Source organism: Scyliorhinus canicula, chromosome 15 (genome assembly GCF_902713615.1).
Source record: "Scyliorhinus canicula chromosome 15, sScyCan1.1, whole genome shotgun sequence".
NCBI classification, from domain to species: domain Eukaryota; kingdom Metazoa; phylum Chordata; class Chondrichthyes; order Carcharhiniformes; family Scyliorhinidae; genus Scyliorhinus; species Scyliorhinus canicula.
The window spans coordinates 49,738,608-49,762,892 of record NC_052160.1 but is presented as its reverse complement, the minus strand read 5'-3'; the positions used below and the strand labels follow the sequence as shown (position 1 = coordinate 49,762,892).

Here is a 24,285-nt window from a genome sequence, read left to right as displayed (position 1 = left end):
TCGTTCACACACCCAGACTTCACATTGAGTGGATCAGGCTCTAGACTTGGCAACACATCCTGGATTGTCGAAAAGAAATTCCAGGTTATATCCCTGGACTGTGCTGACTTAACAGATCTCAGCCGAGGCAGCAGTGAGAGCATGGTGAGGGAGGAGGGGGATGTGTGGTGACGGGGTGAATGGGGAGTGCGACAGTTGACCTTAGTGCATTGCTGTATGAGGGAGGGAGAGAGGAAGGCAAAAGAAAAATGTCAGCCTTGTCGGAAAGGTGTGAATGTGTTTCACGGGCAAAGGGGGCTGTGTGGCAGGCCAGGGCGGAATTGGGGTTCTGCTGCGATGCAGACCCCAGTCGAATAGTCCAGCAGCACTCAATGTCTGCTCTCCTGGAGGGGGAGGCTGTAACACAGCACGTGACAGCGGCATCATCAGGAAAGGAAGGGTGAAAGCAGGAGAAATTGGAAATAAAAAAGGAAGGAAAGTTGCTGATTATACATGAATCCAGTAATTGCTGAGGCTCTCAGATTGAAGGCTTTTTCCAATGTTATCTGATCTGAAAAAAGATAAGGGAACATTCTGAGAGTTTTCATTTTTATTCTACACTTTGATTTTTTTCATTAACACCACATTCATAAAGCAATTCTTGAACATACTGACATCCAACCCATAAACAATTACACACATTCTCTAATTCACCCTTCACTTCTCCCTCTAACTTTCCCTTTATCAGACTCTCTCCCTCTACATCTACCTCTCCGCATCCCTCTGATCTACCTCTCCCTCTCCCTCCCTCTCTATTCCATCCTCTCCCTCTATTACACTCTCTCCCTCTATCCCACCCTCTCCCTCTACATCTACCTCTCCCCATCACTCTGATCCACCTCTCCCTCTCTCCCTCCCTCTATCCCACCCTCCCCTCTATCTACCTCTCCCTCTACATCTAACTTTCCCCCTCCCTCTGATCCACCTCTCCCTCTCCACTTCCATCTATTCCACCCTCTCCGTCTATCTTCCCTTCCCTCTCCCTCTATCTCACCCCCTCCCTCAATATCTAACTCTCCCCTCCCTCTGATCTACCCCTCCCTCTGTACCACCATCTCTCTTTATCGCACCCTCTGTTTCTCCCTTTCCTTCTCCCTACTGCCTCTCTCTCCTCTACCTCTACCTCTCCCTCGCCTCTTCCCCTATATCCACCTCTCCCTCTATCTCTCCCTCTCCTCTTCCCCTACATCTACCTCTCCCTCTCCTCTTCCCCTACATCTACCTCTCCCTCTATTGCTCCCTCTACTCTTCCCCTTCATCTATCTCTTCCTCTCCTCTTCTCCTACGTGTGCCTCTCCCTCTATCTCTCCCTCTCCTCTTCCCCTACATGTGCCTCTCCCTCTATCTTTCCCTCTCCTCTTCACCTACATCTACCTCTCCCTCTATCTCTCCCTCTTCTCTTCCCATATATCTACCTTTCCCTCTATCCCACCCTCAAGCCACTCTGACATGGGGAGAATGTGCAAACTCCACAGACAGTGACCCAGGTCCGTGATTCGAACCCGGGTCCTCAGCGCTGCAATCCCAGTGTTAACCACTGTGCCACATGCCGCCCTGCACCATGCTAACATGCCTGACTTTTACCCCCTGCAGACAATGGCTATCGGAATCCAACCAGGAATGTGGGCTTCATCCTGGTCACCGCAGCAATGGGATGCACTGAGGCTGTACGAGCGGGAGCAGCAGCGGAGCCTGCCCAAGAGGAACAGGAGGCAGCTGGTGAGGACAGGGAGCCAGCCAGCCGAGGAGAAGGTGGGAAGGAGGCAACGCATCAGGCCTCGTGTGTACCAGCAGTGCTTGTCATTTGAGGACCTGTCGGACCAGGCATGGTGTTGAAGACTTCGAATGAGCATGGGGACCATACTGCATATCTGCCAGATCATAGCATACCTGGCACCACAGGTATGCTGGAGGACACCTGTTTCCAGTGACCATCAAGGTGATGGTCGCCCTGAATCTTTACATGCCATGGGCTCCTTCCAGGTGCCAAGTAGGGACCCGTCTGAGATCTCACTGACCTCGGTGCACAGATGCATCCATGCTGTAACTGAGGCCATATATGTCCGGTTGGCACAAAACATCAAATTCAATGCAGATCGAGTCCACCAGGATGCCCGGGCAACGGGGTTCCCCTTCATCACCGAGATGCCCATAGTCCAGGGGGTGATCGACGGAATGCCTGTCGCCTATTATTTCCCCAGACGCAGCACCCCCAACATACCCTCAACAGTCAGATTCCATTGACTTGCCTGCACCAGTACAGTCTAATTGATTCAAAAGGATTTATATGAGAATTTACACACCTCTTTCAATCAATGCCAACCATTTGAAAGTTAACTTTTGCCCACAATTCCATTAGGAGACACGTAGTGGTGAAAACTAAAAAAAAATAATCAATGAGCATTCAGATATATTACAACAGCTCCTACTTCCAAATAAACAGGTCTGTATTTGGACTTTCCAAATATCAATTTCAGTACAGATGTAATTGTGTTTAAAATACTTCAGTCTGCTTTTGTTGGGGTTTTAAAATGCGCACAGAACATATTTAATTTTATTGCCAGTATCTTTTCTTCAACCTGAGTTTATCATCCTGTTTACACAGACTCTAATGGAAAGTAGCTACTTAGCTGATTAGCTTATTATGTCTTGTCAAGTTCATACCTTGTACAAATATTTTAAAAATTATGTACAATTTTATTTTCCCTTTCCTGTTTATTTGTGGTCTTTTTTTGTCATTTCTTCACCATCCAGCAAAGCAACACTCTGAGGAGGTACTCCGAAACAGACAGTGTCCAACAGGAAAGATCAGGCTTCAAACTCAACTGAGGCCTGCTCATACCCGCAATGAGCATAACTCCGGCGCACGGAGCTCCTCAGTGCAGAAAACGGGGCTGAGTGCGGCCTCGGTGCGCGTTCCCTGCTGAGGCTATCAGAGGCATATCTAACCTGATGGGTGTTAGATAGCGGGTTGTTTCTTGGTGCGCTCACTATGCGACTCTGTTCCCATTTGGTTAAATCGAGCCCTGTATCTCTGAAGGCTCCATCACGAGACCTCCCATTGCCAACTGCCCCACTCCAAGCCACCCAACAAGCCCATTCTCATGGTGCCCAACTTGCCAAGAGCAATCGAGTCAGGAATTGCTGAGTTGGGTGATTCCTGACTGACAGACATGTAGTGTTCTGGCCATCTGGACCCGAATCATTGGGCAACATTTTCTCACAATTTGCCAGGCTGTCTGGCTGTGACAGGTAATCGTTGGGTTTCTCTCCTGATGCACTGATTTTCTGACACTGACAAAAAAAAAATCAGGTTTACACCGTTGGTCTGACAGGGCGGGTCCTGCTGGAGCAGGTGAGGCTGGCTCCACGGATATCGGGCCACCATCTTTAAAGGGCCCCCCAATCAGAACTGACCTTAAACTCCCCACACACCTCCCTCACCACCACAAAGGTTTCTCGTGCTTTCCCCCCAAATGGCACAATTACCTGGGGCCCCCCCATTATCTGGGGCTACCCCCCCACCCAATTACCTGGGGCTACCCCCCCCACCCCCCCCCCAATTATCTGGGGCTCTCACTCCCCCACAAATTATCTGGGGCTCTCGCCCCACCCCCCCCCCCAATTATCTGGGGCTCTCACCCCCCCCCCCACCAATTATCTGGGGCTCTCACCCCCCCCACCAATTATCTGGGGCTCTCCCCCTGAATTATCTGGGGCTCTCCCCCCCCCCCCAATTAACTGGGGCTCTCGCCCCCCCCAATTATCTGGGGCTCTCCCCCCCCAATTATCTGGGACTCTTCCCCCGCCCCAATTATCTGGGACTCTCTCCCCACCCCCCCCCCCCCAATTATCTGGGGCTCTCTCCCCCCCCCCCCCCATTATCTGGGGCTCCCCCCCCAATTATCTGGGGCTCTCCCCCCCCCAATTACCTGGGGCTCTCTCCCCCCCCCCCCCCACAATTACCTGGGAATTTCCCCCCCAATTATCTGGGGCTCTCCCCGCCCTAATTACCTGCGGCTCTTCCCCCCCCCCCCCCATTACCTGGGACCGGCCCTCCCCCTCCCCCTCCCCCATTACCTGGGGTTCACCCCCCCAATTATCTGGGGCTCTCCCCCCCCCTCAATCTTCCGAAAGACATCTCTGACAGTGCGGCATTCCCTCAGGGCTGCAATAGGAGAGGCGGCCTGGATTTTGTGCTCAAGCCTCCGCAGTGGGGCTTGAACCTCTGACCTTTCGAACACAGACAGGAGGGTGCGACCTGTCAAGCCATGGCCAGTGACAAGACGTAAAAAGGAAGAGGGCTTAGAGAAAGAGTAAAATGCACATCTTGAAGTGCTTCTGGTGGAGAACAGAAGATAATTAAATGGCAGAAGGGATAATAACACGAGACAATAGGAAGTGTAATGAGAGAGATCAAAAGAAATTAAAGCCACTTACAAGACACAGAGATAAAGGTTGGTAATCGCTGAGGAGAGAGCTAGCCGTGGCTGAGAGAAATGGATGCTCAAGAGGAAAAGAAGATCAGGAGAGGAACGGTTTAGGAACCAATGATGTTACTTATACATGTGTTGTGTGTCGTGTTTGAAACAAACCTGTTGGACTTTAACCTGGTGTTGTAAGACTTCTTACTGTTAATTATAGGCTTTCAATTTCTCTTCAGCAGGAAGGGCTGGCAGTGTAGCATGGATTTAATGACTTTTCAATGAGGGGGATGAGAAGTGGGATGGCGCCAAGGAAAAAGTTGGTGCTTGATGTGGGGACTCTTATTGAAACACTGAAGGGGTTGATTAAACTACCAGACCAATTGTGGCCCGGATGAGCAGATTCTTTGAAAGGGTGGAGGATAGATGTGGGTGATGTGCGGGAGGGGCCGCGAATCATGCCCATATGTTTCGGGCCTGTCCGAGGCTCAGGGGATTTTGGCAGGAATTTGCCGATGTCATGTCAATGGTATTGAAAGTACGGGTGTCCCGAGTCCAGAGGTGGCGATTTTTGGTGTGTCGGAAGACCCGGGAGTCCGAGGGGTGAGAGAGGCTGATATTTTGGCCTTTGCCTCCCTGGTAGCCCGGAGACGGATCTTATTGGCATGGAGGGACTCAAAGCCCCCAAAAGCGGGAGATTAAGAAGAAAGGGGGTTAGATAAAGTGGGAAATGGTTAGTGGGAAATTGGGAGTGGGGAATTGTGTATGTAAGCCATGTTGGCTGCGTTTGGTTGTTGGTTGGGTGTGTGTTGTTCACTTTGGTTTTTTTTCTTGGAAATTGTTAAAATTATAAATGCCTTAATAAAAACATGAAAAAAAAATACCAGAACAACAGATTCTTGGAGAAACAGGAAGAGAATAAAGGAGATGGTGCATCTATGCAAAGTAAAAGCTGAGCTCCCAAGACTGTGGAATGTGAAAAGAGAAAGAAAAATACAGATTACAGACGACAAAGAGGAAAAATTAAACAAGAGAGGTTTTAGAAAAAGAGTGCAGAAGAAAATGGGGCGCAAGGTAGAAAGGTAAATCATTGGAGAGAACAATACATCGATGCTCCTTAGAATCTCCCTCTGTAGCCAAAGTTAAAGATGGAATGTCGGCCACTTACAGGCACATTCTGGTTTTGAGCACAAGGCGAGACTTCAGATAAATGGCTCACGACTGAAGATTTCATGCCCCAGGGAATGGTCCGAGGTTGGAGGTTCCACCCGTAGCTCTGTGTTAAGTTGGAGCTCCTATTAATTTGATTTGGGGCAGCTTAGCTCAGGGTTAAGTTTTGCTGCTGGAATCATTAACTGGAGCACGGGCTCTGTGGAGAGCAGCACTGCGCAATATAAGGCCTGTGGGCCCAATCCGACCCTGCCTGATCATTTCATCCAGACCGTGATATTCACTTTTAATTATCAAGATATGAGAATCTTTCAATTTTTTTTATCACTTTTAATTTTTTCCCATTGAGGTTGCATGGCATTAAAAGTAAAATTCTCATTAAAAAGAATGAAATTAATCTTGTTTCATACAAGGCCCGATATGAGATTATCCTTAATACAGTATTATGCGGACAATATTTTAATAAATTAATGCAAGACCAAAAAAAGAAAGTTTGTATCTGGATCGTATTTGGGAGCTTGGTTTTTTTTCATGCTTTTAGTTCTCCTCAGAGCGTCAAGAAGAATAAGGTCACAGCCTCTCCTACGCTACACTGTTGGTCAGTAGCAGAGGTGGAGCTGTGGCCATGACCCTTTTCCCACAAACAAATCAGAAGCAACTTCCTCTTGAGGAGTCGTGTTTGATTGTTTCGGGGGTGGAAACATTGGACTAAAACCTTCTCCTTCCTATATGCAGCACACCTTTAAAAAGGTTCCCTCTGATGCTCAGGATGGTCCCCTGGATCTGCAACCCCCCCCGCCCCCCCCCCCCCCCCGCACCTCTATCACCAGCTGCTTTGCCTTGGTCTTGCTAGACCATCCTCAGTTCGGGTGGCAGTTTAGTGATGTGCACTGAAAATAAGAATGTGTCAGTGAATCGAGACTTGCCATTGGGCTCCACCCATCCATCTGCCTCCAATACCCTCACCAGACAAAAATCTATCAAGCACAGTCTTGCAAGCTTCAATTGACCCGCCACACACACACAGCATTTAGTAATGAAAACTCAGATTTCTCCTACCCTTCATGTGAAAGAGTTTGCTTAACTCCCTCCTGAACAGCTTGACTTAAAGATTTCTGTCCCCCCCGCAGTGGATTTCCCAGTCCCATTGAAGTCAACGACCATTTGCGTTGTTCGCCAGCTGCACCGCCGGGAAACCTGCCATGGGGAGTTGGGGGGGCGGTGGTTGATGTCGACAGGACCGGAAGATCCCACTGTCTGGAAAATCCCCCTCTTGGATTTCTCCCAACAAGAAGAAATAGTTAATAGTTCTGATGAAACGTCATCAACCTGAAACGTTGGGCGGGAGTTTTGCCCCTGCCCCCATCCACCCATGGCATATTATCTGGCGGCGGAGGTGGTCCGCTATTGGTTGCTGGTGAGATATTCCAGGCCCATCGATGTCTATGGTGTTTTGTGTGACTCGTCTTGTCCCACTGGTGGGGAACCTACTGTGGGAGTTTGGGGGGGGGGGGGGGGGGGGGGTCTCCTTCAGCAGGACTGGAAGATCCTGCTGTGGGAGGGGCTGTAAAATCCCACCCATTAACTCTGTTTCATTCACCACAGATGCTGCCGAGACCTGTTGAGTATTTCCAGCATTTTTTTGTTTTTAGTTCAGATTTACAGTATCCACAGTATTTTCCTTTTGTAAAGGGAAATAGTTGTCCTCTTTATCAATCCAAATAACCAATTCAATGAATGACACCTCCATTAAATTGCCCCTCAATCTCTCAATCTTCTAAACTAAAGGGAATAGAACCCACATTTAGGTAATCTGACCTCACAATTGACCCTAATATCATTCTGGTGAATCTGTGCTACCCAAGGCCAGTGACTCTTTCCTGAGGGCATTGACCAGAATTGAATGCAGCACTCCAGCTGGGGTCGAAGGCACAAATCAGGACAATCTACTTGTCCCATAACTACAATAGAAAGTCCATGAAAACAACAGATTACAGCGGACGATCAGGGCAACACCCACAGAGCTTCACTGGCAATGACTTTAACCATTTTGGAACGCCCTTAGTTTTGCCAACCCTTTAGGAACCTCCAGACACAGAATATCGAGCAATCATCGGGAAAAAATCATAGACACCTTTAAAACAAAGGGCGGAGTTTTCCGTGCAAACCACCGGATGAGGAGGCCTGCCATTGGCCAACCGCAGAATTTCCTGGTCCCACCATTGTCAATGGGGTTACCTGTTCAATACACCCCAGTTGTGAAACCCATCGTGGGGGTCCGCTATCGGCAGGATGAGAGGATCCCACCAGCGTCAATGGCGGGAAAAATCCAGCCAAAGTGCGGGCACCTTTTAAAATTATTTCCACGAGTAGTTTAATTTAGTCATTATGACAAATTGTAGATGCAGAAAGAAGATTGCTTGACTGGTCACAACTAAAAACAGAAAAGGCTGGATAAACTCTGCAGGTCCAGCGGCGTCTGTGCAGAGAGAAACAAAGACCTTTGGAACACAGAGGAACACCAGGAATTATAGACTAATTTAAGTAGCGTCTCGGAGAAAAGTCATGTGGCATTTTAAAATGTTTTTTTTTCAGTTTGATATCTTTGAACAATTTAATTTACTAGTTGAAATAACACAGAGCAGAAAAAAATAGTTGTGTGACTGAGTGAGGTCACATGTAGGTCACATAATGAAATCTCCAGTACACGTTGGCATCTCCTCTGTAACTGCAATGAAAGTCTGCACCTCCCTGGAGTGGAACAGGGGGCAAACTCGGTGTGGGGAGGGAAGCTGAAAGGGTGGGCGTGAAACTACTTTTCACTCACGTAATATCCCTCATGGGACCTACGGGTGGGAATGATTGACTTCTCCGTGGTCATTGCGGAGTATAGGTTCCCCCACTAGAGGCGGGGGATCTCTATTAACCTCTGTATAAAAGGTCAGCAGTAAGGCACCAACCAGAGAAGAGGAACCCTGTAGGGATCTAACGGGCTGTGTATATATCGCATTGTAAATAAAACTAAATTCTTTACTCGGTGTGGACTCCCTGTGTCCTCACTAAAACTAAGTCGCATGAATCACACAAGAAGGACGTTTACCACAACTTATGCAAATCAGCAGTCTGCTCTGCGGGTTTAGCTCAGTTGGTTGGACGGCTGGTTCATGATGCAGAATGATGTCAACAGCATGGCATCAATTCCCATACTGGCTGAGGTGATCCACAAAGGCCCCACCTTCTCAACCTTGCCCCTCGCCTGAGGTATGATGACCCTCAGGTTGTCACCACCGGTCAGCTCTCCTCTTCAAAGGGGAAAGCAGACAAAGGTCATCTGGGACTACTTTATTTTATACACCTATACACCATACCTCATCTACATCTCCATGAAGCCAGTGGGTGAAGACCAATTTCACCCTCCACACTTCTAACCCCAGAATCCTCCCTCCATCCCCCACTTCCAACTCCACAATCCTCCCTCCCTCCCTCCCTCCCTCCCACCCCACTTCCAACCCCACAATCCTCCCTCCAACCCCCCACACTTCCAACCCCTTAATCCTCCACCCCTCCCCACTTCCAACCACACAATCCCCCCCCACTTCCAATCCCACAATCCTCCTTCCACCCCACTTCCAACTCCACAATCCTCCCTCCCTCCCTCCCACCCCACTTCCAACCCCACAATCCTCCCGCCCTCCCCCCACTTCCAACCCCGCAATCCTCCCTCCAACCCCCCACACTTCCAACCCCTTAATCATCCACCCCCCCCACTTCCAACCACACAATCCCCCCCCCCCACTTCCAATCCCACAATCCTCCTTCCACCCCACTTCCAATCCCACAATCCTCCCTCCCCCCTTCCAACCGCACAATCCTCCCTCCCCCCTTCCAACCCTCCCTCCCCCCTTCCAACCCTCCCTCCCCCTTCCAACCCCACAATCCTCCACCCCCCACCCCCATTTCCAACCCCACAATCCCCCTCCCCCTTCCAACCCCACAATCCTCCCTTCCCCCTTCCAACCCCACATTCCTCCCTCCCCCCTTCCAACCCCACAATCCTCCCTCCCCCCTTCCAACCCCACAATCCTCCCTCCCCCTTCCAACCCCACATTCCTCCCTCCCCCCTTCCAACTCCACAATCCTCCCTCCCCCTTCCAACCCCACAATCCTCCCTCCCCCCTTCCAACCCCACAATCCTCCCTCCCCCCTTCCAACCCCACAATCCTCCCTCCCCCCTTCCAACCCCACAATCCTCCCTCCCCCCTTCCAACCCCACAATCCTCCCTCCCCCCTTCCAACCCCACAATCCTCCCTCCCCCCTTCCAACCCCACAATCCTCCCTCCCCTTCCAACCCCACAATCCTCCCTCCCCCCCTTCCAACCCCACAATCCTCCCTCCCTCCTTCCAACCCCACAATCCTCCATCCCCCACTTCCAACTCCACAATCCTCCCTCCCTCCCTCCCACCCCACTTCCAACCCCACAATCCTCCCTCCAACCCCCCACACTTCCAACCCCTTAATCCTCCACCCCTCCCCACTTCCAACCACACAATCCCCCCCCACTTCCAATCCCACAATCCTCCTTCCACCCCACTTCCAACTCCACAATCCTCCCTCCCTCCCTCCCACCCCACTTCCAACCCCACAATCCTCCCGCCCTCCCCCCACTTCCAACCCCGCAATCCTCCCTCCAACCCCCCACACTTCCAACCCCTTAATCATCCACCCCCCCCCACTTCCAACCACACAATCCCCCCCCACTTCCAATCCCACAATCCTCCTTCCACCCCACTTCCAATCCCACAATCCTCCCTCCCCCCTTCCAACCCCACAATCCTCCCTCCCCTTCCAACCCTCCCTCCCCCCTTCCAACCCTCCCTCCCCCCTTCCAACCCTCCCTCCCCCCCTTCCAACCCTCCCTCCCCCCTTCCAACCCTCCCTCCCCCTTCCAACCCCCCCTCCCCCTTCCAACCCCACAATCCTCCACCCCCCACCCCCATTTCCAACCCCACAATCCCCCCTCCCCCTTCCAACCCCACAATCCTCCCTTCCCCCTTCCAACCCCACATTCCTCCCTCCCCCCTTCCAACCCCACAATCCTCCCTCCCCCCTTCCAACCCCACAATCCTCCCTCCCCCTTCCAACCCCACATTCCTCCCTCCCCCTTCCAACTCCACAATCCTCCCTCCCCCCCTTCCAACCCCACAATCCTCCCTCCCCCCTTCCAACCCCACAATCCTCCCTCCCCCCTTCCAACCCCACAATCCTCCCTCCCCCCTTCCAACCCCACAATCCTCCCTCCCCCTTCCAACCCCACAATCCTCCCTCCCCCCCTTCCAACCCCACAATCCTCCCTCCCCCCCTTCCAACCCCACAATCCTCCCTCCCCCTTCCAACCCCACAATCCTCCCTCCCCCCATTTCCAACCCCACAATCCTCCCTCCCCCCATTTCCAACCCCACAATCCTCCCTCCCTCCTTCCAACCCCACAATCCTCCCTCCCTCCTTCCAACCCCACAATCCTCCCTCCCCCTTCCAACCCCACAATCCTCCCTCCCTCCTTCCAACCCCACAATCCTCCACCCCCTTCCAACCCCACAGTCCTCCACCCACCCCCCATTTCCAACCCCACAATCCTCCACCCCCCCCATTTCCAACCCCACAATCCTCCACCCCACCCCCCATTTCCAACCCCACAATCCTCCACCCCCCCCATTTCCAACCCCACAATCCTCCACCCCCCCTTCCAACCCCACAGTCCTCCACCCACCCCCCATTTCCAACCCCACAATCCTCCACCCCCCACCCCCTCATTTGCAACCCCACAATCCTCCACCCCCCCCCCCCCCCCCCCCATTTCCAACCCCACAATCCTCCCTCCACCCCCCGCCCTGCCCTGTCACGACCCCGAAACAAAAAGAGATAAAAGAGCGGACTCACATAAGCCACTGACCAAAAAAGAAACAGAGGAACGGGGCAGATTTTTAAAAAACATTTCGCTGAAACCCCGCAGTAACAGGATTTAAATGAGTGAAAGTGTATCTCGAACCCACAAGAGAAAGGGACTCAGTAATGAGACTGAAGCTGAACTATCTTGTTTGCAGTGAGCGCTGTTACAGCTCCTGAATCATTGCGGAAACGAGTGTCCTTCCCCCTTACAACATGAAGTGAGGAGAAGGTAAAATCACCGCTCGGTTAGTAACATACTGTCACAGGCATCAGCTCCAATCACGCTCAGTCACACACACACACAAAAATACTTTATTACAAAGAGCAGGAGACATGATTCACTGCTATCACTGCAAGGAATTGTATCTTTCCTCCACTTTGTCAGAACGTGGAAAGAATGAGTGTCATAAAAATCAATCTGCTTCGAGTTTTAAAAAAAGCCTGCAGTAAGATGGAAATTGCCCCCTGCATCCTCGAAATGTTATCACATGTTAAAATATTGAAACTGTCTGCTCTGTTTATCTGCATGCCGAGATGACTGTTTATTATTAAAGGAATTACCACACTGTGAAAGATGACCTGAATGGAGCTAACAGGTTGCCTTTACAACAGATGTTTTTTTGTGTGGAGGGGAGAAAATATCGAAAATAGAAAGAGGCCTATTTTTCTCTATTTGCATTTGTGCTAAGGTTGAATATGCTTTCTATCTCCCCTCATACAATTGATCTTATTTTCTGCTCTTCTGGGCGCCGTAAGTGCTGTGAATAAATTTAAATTGCATTGCAAAAAGAGGAGAAATGATTGGCAAGACGATGGGGATGGGGTGAGGGGGAGGGGGGGGGAGAGGTAATGAGGGGAGAGGGAGGTGAGATGGATGTGTAAGGGGGGGAGGCGGGGAAGAATATGTATCCGTTTGCTCCCATCAATTAACTTGCTTTCTACCACCTCATACACTGATCACCTCGATGCGCGCCGATCTCAGCAACACATATGGGCCGGATTCTCCGTTTCTGAGTCGAAGTGCTGACGCCAACGGAGAATTTGTGGACTTTCAGGTCAGAAAAATCAGTGCCACACCTGCTACCAGTGAGGGCCTATCACCGGTGCTGCGTGGAACACCATTGAAACCCACGGAAAACGGCACAGGAATCGCCGGGTCCGTGACGGACACTCACAGGGCTGACAAGCTGTAGCTGCGTTTAAAAAATACCCCCCCTACACACACACTGATGGGGGATGGGGCAGATTGTACTGGAGCACCCATACAACTAATGGGTCAACTGGGGCCAGAGGGCACCGCACCTATATGACCCAGGGCACCAGGTTTAAAGCGGGCTGTAATGGTACTGCGTACCCGTCCACCCCGATCCCACAGACCACCTCCTGGCCACCCCCCATTTCTCCCCCTGGCCCTGGGAGAAGCCCCCCCGGCCAGCGGCATGGCTGGCGGCGAAGTATGACGGTGCTGGACACTGTCCGTACTCCCTCTCTCTCTCTCTCAGCAGCCACCATGCCAGGTTCACAATTTGTGAGAGCACACGTGGACAGCGCTGTCGGGAACTCGGCCCATCGGAGGCGGAGAATCGCGGGTGGGCCCCCTAATGATATGCAAACGGTGTTTCAGCTCTGCGCAGCGTGCGTCGTATTGATGCCATTTTCAGGGACACGGAGCATCACGATTCAGCAACAAACCGGCGCCTACCATGATTTCGGCATCGGCCAGCAGAGAATCCCACCCATTCATTATTTAATTCTCACCTTTCTTTTCCCTCCATGGCCTCACCCTTCCCTATCCCTGTTATCTCCTCCAGCCCCAGAACACTCCCAAGATATGTCTGCTCCTCCGCCGGAGCCATTCACGCTGTTCTTAGCGCCGGCGTCGGGCAAATTTGTCAATTAATCCCGCCCCACATACCTGCCTTTCGCCCATTTACTTAAATATCTTTGTTTAACCAAAATCTATCTATCTCAGATTCAAAATTAACAACTGATCTAGCTTCAACTGCTGTTTGTGGGAGAGAGTTCCAAACCTGAACCACCCATTGAGTGAAGAAGTTCTTCCTGACATCTCTCCTGAATGGTTAAGACCTAATTTTAAGACTATGCCCCCTAGTTTTAGAATCTCCAGCCAGTGGGAATAGTTGATCTTTATCTAGTCTGTCTTTCACTGTTAATATTTTGAATACTTCAATCAGATCATCCCTTAACCTTCTAAATTATAACGAAAACAGGTCCAATTTAAGTAATCTCTCCTCATAACTCAATGCTGTAATCCAGGTATAATTTTTGTAAAGCTATGTTGCACTCCCTGCAAGGCCAAAATATTCTTCCTAAGGTGTGGTGTCCAGAACTGCACACAGTACTCTAAGTGGAGTATAACCAGGGTTTTGTAAAGCCGCAGCATAACCCCTGTGTCTTTATATTCCAATCCTCTAGATATAAAGGCTAGCATTCCATTAGCCTTTTTGATTATTTTCTGCACTTGTTCCTGGCATTTTAAGGACCTATGCACCTGAACCCCCAAGTTTCTTTGGACATTCAATGCACTCAACCACTTTCAATTTAGAAAGTACTCTGCTCTATGCTTTAGTAATTTCCTGGTTTCTCCCTTTCAACTTTCTTTAAAAAGTGGATTCTGCAAGTTCTCCCCGTGTCTGCGTGGGTTTCCTTCGGGTGCTCCGGTTTCCTCCCACAGTCCAAGGATGTGCAGGTTAGGTGGATTGGCCATGATAAATTGCCCTTAGTGTCCAAAAAAGGTTAGGAGGGGTTATTGGGTTACGGGAAATATGGTAGGAAGTGAGGGCTTAAGTGGGTCGGTGCAGACTCGATGGGCCGAATGGTCTCCTTCTGCACTGTATGTGTTTGAAGAGGTAACCAGTACATTCGACAAGGGGGAGCCAGTCGATGTGGTATATTTGGACTTTCAGAAGGCGTTTGAGAAAGTCCCGCATAAGAGATTATTGTGCAAAACTAAAGCGCATGGAATTGGGGGAAATGTATTGAGGTGGATAGAAAACTGGTTGGCAGAGAGGAAACAAAGAGTAGGGATTAATGGGTCCTTTTCAAATTGGCAGGCAGTAACCAGTGGGGTACCACAGGGATCGGTGCTGGGACCCCAGCTATTCACAATATATATTAATGATTTGGATGAGGGAACAAATGTAACATCTCAAAGTTTGCAGATGATACCAAATTGGGTGGGAGGGTGAATTGTGACAAGGATGCATGGATCCTACAGCAAGAGGGCAGCAGAGCAGAGCTTCTGATTGGCTGTTCCGGGGACATTTGCATACGTGCAGTGCGGTCAGCGTAAGTTGAAGGTGCACCTGCATCAGTGACACGAGGAGTTCGACGGAAGTTAAGCATCTAGCAGAGGGCAGCAGAGCAGAGCTTCTGATTGGCTGTTCCGGGGCTATTTGCATACGTGCAGTGCGGTCAGCGTAAGTTGAAGGTGGTTTGTGAAGGGGCTGTTCTCGAGTGACAGCTTTAACCCAGGGATTGAGGCCTAGTTTCGGGAGCCGTTCAGAGGAGGAGGAGCAATCTCTGGGTGAGTATAAAAACTCACTTTAACCCGGGGATCGAGGCCTAGTTTCGGGAGCCGTTCAGAGGAGGAGGAACAGTCTCTGGGTGAGTATACAGACCTAACGGTAACTTCCTGTTTTCCACTTTTTTTTTTTTCAAAAGTGACGTCAGAGGGAAGCTGTGATCTGATTGGTTGATAACCAATCTGCCCCAAATTTAAAACTCGTAAACTTAAATTAAACAAATTAATTAATTAGAGATGGCTGGTCAGGTGATGTGCTTAAGCTGCTTGATGTGGGAGCTGGCAGATCCCATTGCGAGCTGCAGCGACCACATCTGCAGTAAGTGTTGGCTGCTCGAAGAACTCCGGCTCAGAGTTGATGAGCTGGAGTCTGAGCTTCACACACTGAGGCACATCCGGGAGGGGGAGGCTTACCTGGACACTTTGTTTCAGGAGGCAGTCACACCTGTCAGAGTAAATAGTTTAAATCCTGCCAGTGGCCAGGGACAGCAGGGTGTGACTGCAAGTCAGGCAGGTAAAGGGAACCAGCAGTCAGGAACTCAGGAGCCTCAGCCCTTGACCCTGTCCAACAGGTACGAGGCACTTGCTCCCTGTGTGGATGGCGAACAGGGCTGCAGGAAGGATGAGTCAGCTGACCAAGGCACCATGGTTCAGCAGGCCATTCAAGGGGAGGAAGTAAATAGGCAAGTTGTAGTTGTAGGGGATTCTATTATCAGAGGGATAGATAGTATCCTTTGTGAGCAGGATCGAGGGTCCCGCATGGTATGTTGCCTGCCCGGTGCTAGGGTGCGGGACATCTCTGACCGGCTTGAAAGGATATTGGAGAGGGAGGGGGAGGATCCAGTTGTTGTGGTCCATGTCGGTACCAACAACTTAGGCAAGTCTAGGAAAGAGGACCTGTTTAGAGATTATAAAGAGTTAGGATTCAAATTAAAAAACAGGTCCTCAAGGGTCATAATCTCCGGATTACTGCCCGAGCCACGTGCAAATTGGCATAGGAAGGCAAGAATAAGGGAAGTTAACACGTGGCTGAAAGAGTGGTGTGGGAAAGAGGGGTTCCTTTTCATGGGACACTGGCATCAGTTTTGGGACAGAGGGGACCTATACCGTTGGGATGGTCTCCACCTGAACCGAGCTGGGACCAGTGTTCTGGCGAAAAGAGTAAATAGGGTGGTCAATAGGACTTTAAACTAGAGATTGGGGGGGAAGGGAAAGTCAGGGAACCAAGAGGTGAAGGAATCAGTGGGAAGCGTAGCTGCTTAGGATTACAAAAAATCATGAAAAGACAGAGCTCAGGAGAGGTTACGATAGTCCCCATCTCACAAAATATGACACAGTGTATGGAAAGGCTCAGTAAACCAAGGTCCACCACACTAAGAAAACAAAAAGGGACAGTCAATAGGGAATTAAAGGTGCTATATTTAAATGCCCGCAGTGTACGGAACAAGGTAGATGAGCTTGTGGCCCAGATTGTGACTGGTAGGTATGATGTGGTAGGCATCACAGAGACGTGGTTGCAGGGGGTTCAGGACTGGCAGTTAAACATCCAGGGATTTACAACCTATCAAAAAGACAGAGAGGTGGGTAGAGGGGGCGGGGTTGCCTTGTTAATTAGAAATGAAATTAAATCAATAGCACTAAACGACATAGGGTCAGACGATGTGGAGTCTGTGTGGGTAGAGTTGAGGAACCACAAAGGCAAAAAAACCATAATGGGAGTTATGTACAGGCCTCCTGACAGTGGTCAGGACCAGGGGCACAAAATGCACCACGAAATAGAAAGGGCATGTCAGAAAGGCAAGGTCACAGTGATCATGGGGGACTTCAATATGCAGGTGGACTGGGTAAATAATGTTGCCAGTGGACCCAAAGAAAGGGAATTCATTGAATGTTTACAGGATGGCTTTTTGGAACAGCTTGTGATGGAGCCCACGAGGGAACAGGCTATTCTAGACTTAGTGTTATGTAATGAGCCAGAATTGATAAAAGACCTTAAAGTAAGGGAACACTTAGGAAGCAGTGATCATAATATGGTAGAATTCAGTCTGCAATTTGAAAGAAAGAAGGTAGAATCAGATGTAAAGGTTTTACAGTTAAATAAAGGTAATTACAGGCGCATGAGGGAGGAACTGACGAAAATCGACTAGAAGCAGAGCCTAGTGGGAAAGACAGTAGAACAGCAATGGCAGGAGTTTCTGGGAGTAATTGAGGACACAGTGCAGAGGTTCATCCCAAAGAAAAGAAAGGTTATCAGAGGGAGGATTAGGCAGCCATGGCTGACAAAGGAAGTCAGGGAATGCATCAAGGCAAAAGAGAGAGCCTATAATGTGGCAAAGAGTAGTGGGAAGTCAGAAGATTGGGAAGGCTACAAAAACAAACAGAGGATAACAAAGAGAGAAATAAGGAAGGAGAGGATCAAATATGAAGGTAGGCTAGCCAGTAACATTAGGAATGATAGTAAAAGTTTCTTTAAATACATTAAAAACAAACGGGAGGCAAAAGTAGACATTGGGCCGCTCCAAAATGACGCTGGTAATCTAGTGATGGGAGACAAGGAAATAGCTGAGGAACTTAATAAGTACTTTGCGTCAGTCTTCACAGTAGAAGACATGAGTAATATCCCAACAATTCAGGAAAGTCAGGGGGCAGAGTTGAATATGGTTGCCATCACAAAGGAGAAGGTGCTAGAGAAACTAAAAGGTCTGAAAATTGATAAATCTCCGGGCCCAGATGGGCTACATCCTAGAGTTCTAAAGGAGATAGCTGAAGAAATAGTGGAGGCGTTAGTTATGATCTTTCAAAAGTCACTGGAATCAGGGAAAGTCCCAGAGGATTGGAAAATCGCTGTTGTAACCCCCCTGTTCAAGAAGGGAACAAGAAAAAAGATGGAAAATTATAGGCCAATTAGCCTAACCTCGGTTGTTGGCAAAATTCTAGAATCCATCGTTAAGGATGAGATTTCTAAATTCTTGGAAGTGCAGGGTCGGATTAGGACAAGTCAGCATGGATTTAGTAAGGGGAGGTCGTGCCTGACAAACCTGTTAGAGTTCTTTGAAGAGATAACAAATAGGTTAGACCAAGGAGAGCCAATGGATGTTATCTATCTTGACTTCCAAAAGGCCTTTGACAAGGTGCCTCACGGGAGACTGCTGAGTAAAATAAGGGCCCATGGTATTCGAGGCAAGGTACTAACATGGATTGATGATTGGCTGTCAGACAGAAGGCAGAGAGTTGGGATAAAAGGTTCTTTTTCGGAATGGCAACCGGTGACAAGTGGTGTCCCGCAGGGTTCAGTGTTGGGGCCACAACTGTTCTCTTTATATATTAACGATCTAGATGACGGGACTGGGGGCATTCTGGCCAGGTTTGCCGATGATACAAAGATAGGTGGAGGGGCAGGTAGTATTGAGGAGGTGGGGAGGCTGCAGAAAGATTTAGACAGTTTAGGAGAATGGTCCAAGAAGTGGCTGATGAAATTCAACGTGGGCAAGTGCGAGGTCTTGCACTTTGGAAAAAAGAATAGAGGCATGGACTATTTTCTAAACGGTGACAAAATTCATAATGCTAAAGTGCAAAGGGACTTGGGAGTCCTAGTCCAGGATTCTCTAAAGGTAAACTTGCAGGTTGAGTCCGTAATTAAGAAAGCAAATGTAATGTTGTCATTTATCTCAAGAGGCTTGGAATATAAAAGCAGGGATGTACTTCTGAGGCTTTATAAAGCACTAGTTAGGCCCCATTTAGAATACTGTGAGCAATTTTGGGCCCCATACCTCAGGAAGGACATACTGGCACTGGAGCGGGTCCAGCGGAGATTCACACGGATGATCCCAGGAATGGTAGGCCTAACATACGATGAATGTCTGAGGATCGTGGGATTATATTCATTGGAGTTTAGGAGGTTGAGGGGAGATCTAATAGAAACGTACAAGATAATGAATGGCTTGGATAGGATGGACGTAGGGAAGTTGTTTCCATTAGCAGGGGAGACTAGGACGCGGGGGCACAGCCTTAGAATAAAAGGGAGTCACTTTAGATCAGAGATTAGGAGAAATTTCTTCAGCCAGAGAGTGGTAGGTCTGTGGAATTCATTGCCACAGAGGGGGGTGGAGGTCGGGACATTGAGTGTCTTTAAGACAGAAATTGATAAATTCTTGATTTCTCGAGGAATTAAGGGCTATGGGGAGAGAGCGGGTAAATGGAGTTGAAATCAACCATGATTGAATGGTGGAGTGGACTCGATGGGCCGAATGGCCTTACTTCCACTCCTATGTCTTATGGTCTTATGGTCTTAAGATCTGGACAGGTTGGGCGAGTGGGCAAACCAATGGCAGATGCAGTATAATTTGGATAAGTGTGAGTTTATTCATTTTTTAAGCAAAAACAGGGAGGCAGATTACTACCTGAATGGTTGTAAATTGGGAGAGGGGAGTGTGCAGCGGGACCTGGGTGTCCTTGTGCACCATTCGCTGAAGGTAAGCATGCAGGTGCAGCAGGCGCTAAAGAAGGCTAGTGGTATGTTGGCCAACTTGGCCTTCATTGCGAGAGGTTTTGAGTATAGAAGCAGGGATGTGTTGCTGCAATTGTACAGTGCCTTGGTGAGGCCACACTTGGAGTATTGTGTGCAGTTTTGGTCACCTTCTCTGAGGAAGGATATTCTTGTTCTCAAGGGAGTGCAGTGAAGTTTTACCCAACTGATTCAAGGGATGGCGGGAGTGTCATATGAGGAGAGATTGACTAGGTTGGGATTGTTCTCGCTGGAGTTCAGAAGAATGAGGGGGAATCTCATAGAGACTTATTAAATTCTAACAGGACTAGACAGGGTAGATGCAGGGAAGATGTTACCAATGGTAGGTGTGTCCAGAACCAGGGGTCACAGTCTGAGGATTCAGAGTAAACCATTTCGGACAGAGATAAGGAAACACTTCTTCACACAGAGTGGTGGGCCTGTAGAATTCATTACCACAGGAAGTAGTTGATGCTAAGACTTTGAATATATTCAAGAGGCGGCTGGATATAGCACTTTGGGAGAATGGGATCAAAGGGTATGGGGAGAAAGCAGAATGAGGCTATTGAGTTGGATGATCAGTCATGATCGTGATGAATGGTGAAGCAGGCTCGAAGGGCAAAAGGCCTCCTCCTGCTCCTATCATCTACGTATCTATGTATGTTCTATGTTCTATGCACCAACAAATCAAATCGGGGCAGCAGGGTAGCACAGTAGCTTCACACGCAAGGGTCCTGAGTTCGATTCCCTGCTTGGGTTACTGTCTGTGCAGAGTTTGCACGTTCTCCCCGTGTCTGCGTGGGTTTCCTCTGGGTGCTCCGGTTTCCTCCCACAAGTCCCAAAAGATGTTTTGTTAGGTGAACTGGACATTCTGAATTCTCCCTCTGTGTACCCAAACAGGCCCCGGAGTGTGGCGACTCGGGGCTTTTCACAGTAACTTCATTGCAATGCTATTGTAAGCCTACTTGTGACAATAAAAGATTATTATTATTGAACTCCACTGTCTAGCCATATTCCCCTGTACTGTCAAACTTCTCTGTGCAGTCAAATTGTCCTGTCCAATCAAACTCCACTGTCCAGTCAAATTCCCTTGTCCGGTCCAACTGCCTTGTCCATTCAAACTGCGCAGAGCTATAAAACTGCCCATCCAGTCAAACTGCTCTCCCCAGGCAAACTGCCCTCTCCAGTCCAACTGCCCTGCCCAATCAAACTGCCCGGTCCAGTCAAACTGCCCTGTCTAGTCAAACTCGCTTGTTCAGTCAAACTGCTCTGCCCACTCAAATTCCCATGTCCAATTAATCACCCCAGTCCAGACAATCTGCCCCGTCCAGTCAAACTCCCTTGTCTAGTCAAACTGACATGACCGAGGGCGGCATGTGGCGCAGTGGTTAGCACTGGGACTGCAGCGCTGGGGACCCGGGTTTGACTCCCGGCCCTGGGTCACTGCCCATGTTGAGTTTGCACATTCTCCCCATGTCTGCGTGGGTTTCACCCTCAAAACCCAAAGATGTGTTGGTTAGTTGGATTGGCCACGCTAAATTGCCACTTAATTGGAGAAAAAAATAATTGGGTACTCTAAATTTATTTTTAAAAAACCTCCCTGTCCAGTCAAACTGCCCTGTCCTGTCAAACTGCCCAGTCCAGTCAAACTGCCCTGCCCAGTCAAACTGCCCAGTCTTGTCAAACTGCCCAGTCCTGTCAAACTGCCCAGTCCAGTCAAACTGCCCTATCCAGTCAAATTTCCATATTCTCTCAAACTGTCCAGTCAAACTCCTTTGTCCAGTCAAACAGGTCTGTCCAGTCAAACTGCTCTGTCCTGTCAAACTGCCCCATCCTGTCAAACTGCCCTGTCCAGTCAAATTTCCATATTCTCTCAAACTGTCCAGTCAAACTCCTTTGTCCAGTCAAACAGCTCTGTCCAGTCAAACTGCTCTGTCCAGTCAAACTGCTCTGTCCAGTCAAACTTCTCTGTCCAGTCAAACTCCCCTGTCCAGTCAAACTCCCCTGTCCAGTCAAACTCCTTCGTCCAGTCAAACTGCCCTGTCCAGTTAAACTCCCCTGTCCAGTCAAACTCCTTTGTCCAGTCAAACTGCCCTCTCCAGTCAAACACCTTTGTCCAGTCAAACTGACCTTTCCAGTCAAATTCCTTTGTCCCTTCAAACTGCCCTTTCCAGTCAAACGCCTTTGTCCAGTCAAACTGCCCTGTCAAGTCAAACTCCTTTGTCCAGTCAAACTGCCCTAGCCAGTCAAACTCCTTTGTCCAGTCAAACTCCCTGTCCAATCAAACTGCCCTGTCCAGTCAAACTGCCCTGTCAAGTCAAACTCCTTTGTCCAGTCAAACTGCCCTAGCCAATCAAACTCCTTTGTCCAGTCAAACTCCCTGTCCAATCAAACTGCCCTGTCCTGTCAAACTCCTCTGTCCAGTCAAATTCACATGTCCGGTCAAACTGCCCTGTCCAGTCAAAAGCCCCTCCCCAGTCAAACTCCCCTGTCCAGTCAAACTGCCCTGTACAGTCAAACTGCCCTGTACAGTAAATCTGCCCATTCCAGTCAAACTGCCCATTCTAGTCAATCTGCCGTTATGGGCCAGGGCCAAAATATAGTATGCAGTCCACCTGACCTACAATGTTTTATGTTGAATTTGACTACAGTGAACACAAGAGCCTTCCCTTCAGGTGTTATTCAACAGTCTGCCTCCAATTAACTGTTCCAATTCAGAAACAAGATTCCATAAACCAAAAATCCCTTTTTACCAAAACAACAGGTAGCTATAATCAATTGTTTTTTTCCTTGGAATAACTCACTAAAATGAAAATACAGAGACAAGCCAAAACATTTCTGTATTCTGAGTCCACAGCGAAGCCAAAAATACAACTCACAGAGCCCAGCTCCACCCCACAATACATCACTAAAGCCATGTGATAAGACAAAAGCCTTTCTTAAAGGGACACTCAATGACATTGCCCTGCCCAGACAAACCCCCTTGTGCTGTCAAACAGACCTGCCCGTTCAAACTACCCTGTCCAGTCAAACTGCTCTGACCACTCATATTGTGTTCTCTAGATAAACTGCTTTGTTCTGTCACACTGCCCTATTCTGCCAAACTGCACTGTCCACAAAAACTGCCCAGTCAAATTGAACGGTCCAGTCAAACTGCCCAGTCGAGTAAAACTCAACTGTCCAATTAAACCCTACTCCCCTGCCAAACATCCCTCTCCAGTCACACAGTAATGTCCAGCCAAACCCCACTGTTCTGGAAAAACGCCCCTGTCCAGTCAAACTCTTGTCCAGTCAAAATCCCCTGTCCAGTCAAACTCCCCTGTCCAGTCAAACTCCCCTGTCCAGTCAAACTCCCCTGTCCAGTCAAACTCCCCTGTCCAGTCAAACTCCCCTGTCCAGTCAAAATCCCCTGTCCAGTCAAACTCCCCTGTCCAGTCAAACTCCCCTGTCCAGTCAAACTCCCCTGTCCAGTCAAACTCCCCTGTCCAGTCAAACTCCCCTGTCCAGTCAAACTCCCCTGTCCAGTCAAAATCCCCTGTCCAGTCACACTGCCCTGTCCAGTCAAACTCCTCTGTCCAGTCAAACTCCTCTGTCCAGTCAAAATCCCCTGTCCAGTCAAACTCCTCTGTCCAGTCACACTGCCTTGTCCAGTCAAACTCCCCTGTCCAGTCAAAATCCCCTGTCCAGTCAAACTGCCCTGTCCAGTCAAAATCCCCTGTCCAGTCAAACTGCCCTGTCCAGTCAAACTCCCCTGTCCAGTCAAAATCCCCTGTCCAGTCAAACTCCTCTGTCCAGTCAAAATCCCCTGTCCAGTCAAACTCCTCTGTCCAGTCAAAATCCCCTGTCCAGTCAAACTGCCTTGTCCAGTCACACTGCCCTGCCCAGTCAAACTCCCCTGTCCAGTCACACTGCCCTGTCCAATTAAACTGTGCTGTCCAGTCAAACTGTGCTGTCCAGTCACACTGCCCAGTCACACTGCCCAGTCAAACTGCCCTGTCCAGTCACACTGCCCAGTCACACTGCCCAGTCAAACTGCCCTGTCCAGTCACACTGCCCTGTCCAGTCACACTGCCCAGTCACACTGCCCAGTCACACTGCCCTGCCCAGTCACACTGCCCTGCCCAGTCACACTGCCCTGCCCAGTCACACTGCCCTGTCCAGTCACACTGCCCTGTCCAGTCACACTGCCCTGCCCAGTCACACTGCCCTGCCCAGTCACACTGCCCAGTCACACTGCCCTGTCCAGTCACACTGCCCTGTCCAGTCACACTGCCCTGCCCAGTCACACTGCCCAGTCACACTGCCCTGTCCAGTCACACTGCCCTGCCCAGTCACACTGCCCTGCCCAGTCACACTGCCCAGTCACACTGCCCTGCCCAGTCACACTGCCCTGCCCAGTCACACTGCCCAGTCCAGTCACACTGCCCTGTCCAGTCACACTGCCCAGTCACACTGCCCTGCCCAGTCACACTGCCCAGTCACACTGCCCAGTCACACTGCCCAGTCACACTGCCCTGTCCAGTCACACTGCCCTGCCCAGTCACACTGCCCTGCCCAGTCACACTGCCCAGTCACACTGCCCTGCCCAGTCACACTGCCCTGCCCAGTCACACTGCCCAGTCACACTGCCCTGCCCAGTCACACTGCCCTGCCCAG

General features: G+C 49.7%; 1 long non-coding RNA gene across 1 annotated transcript; it reads right to left on the bottom strand.

Annotated features, from left to right (window-relative positions):
- Positions 1–21,809, bottom strand: LOC119979079. Its single transcript, XR_005463637.1, has 3 exons — positions 21,760–21,809; positions 2,343–2,418; positions 1–550 (listed from the first exon to the last, which is right to left on the bottom strand). It is a non-coding gene; the product is annotated as an uncharacterized LOC119979079 (long non-coding RNA).
- Positions 21,810–24,285: the final 2,476 nt, after the last annotated feature.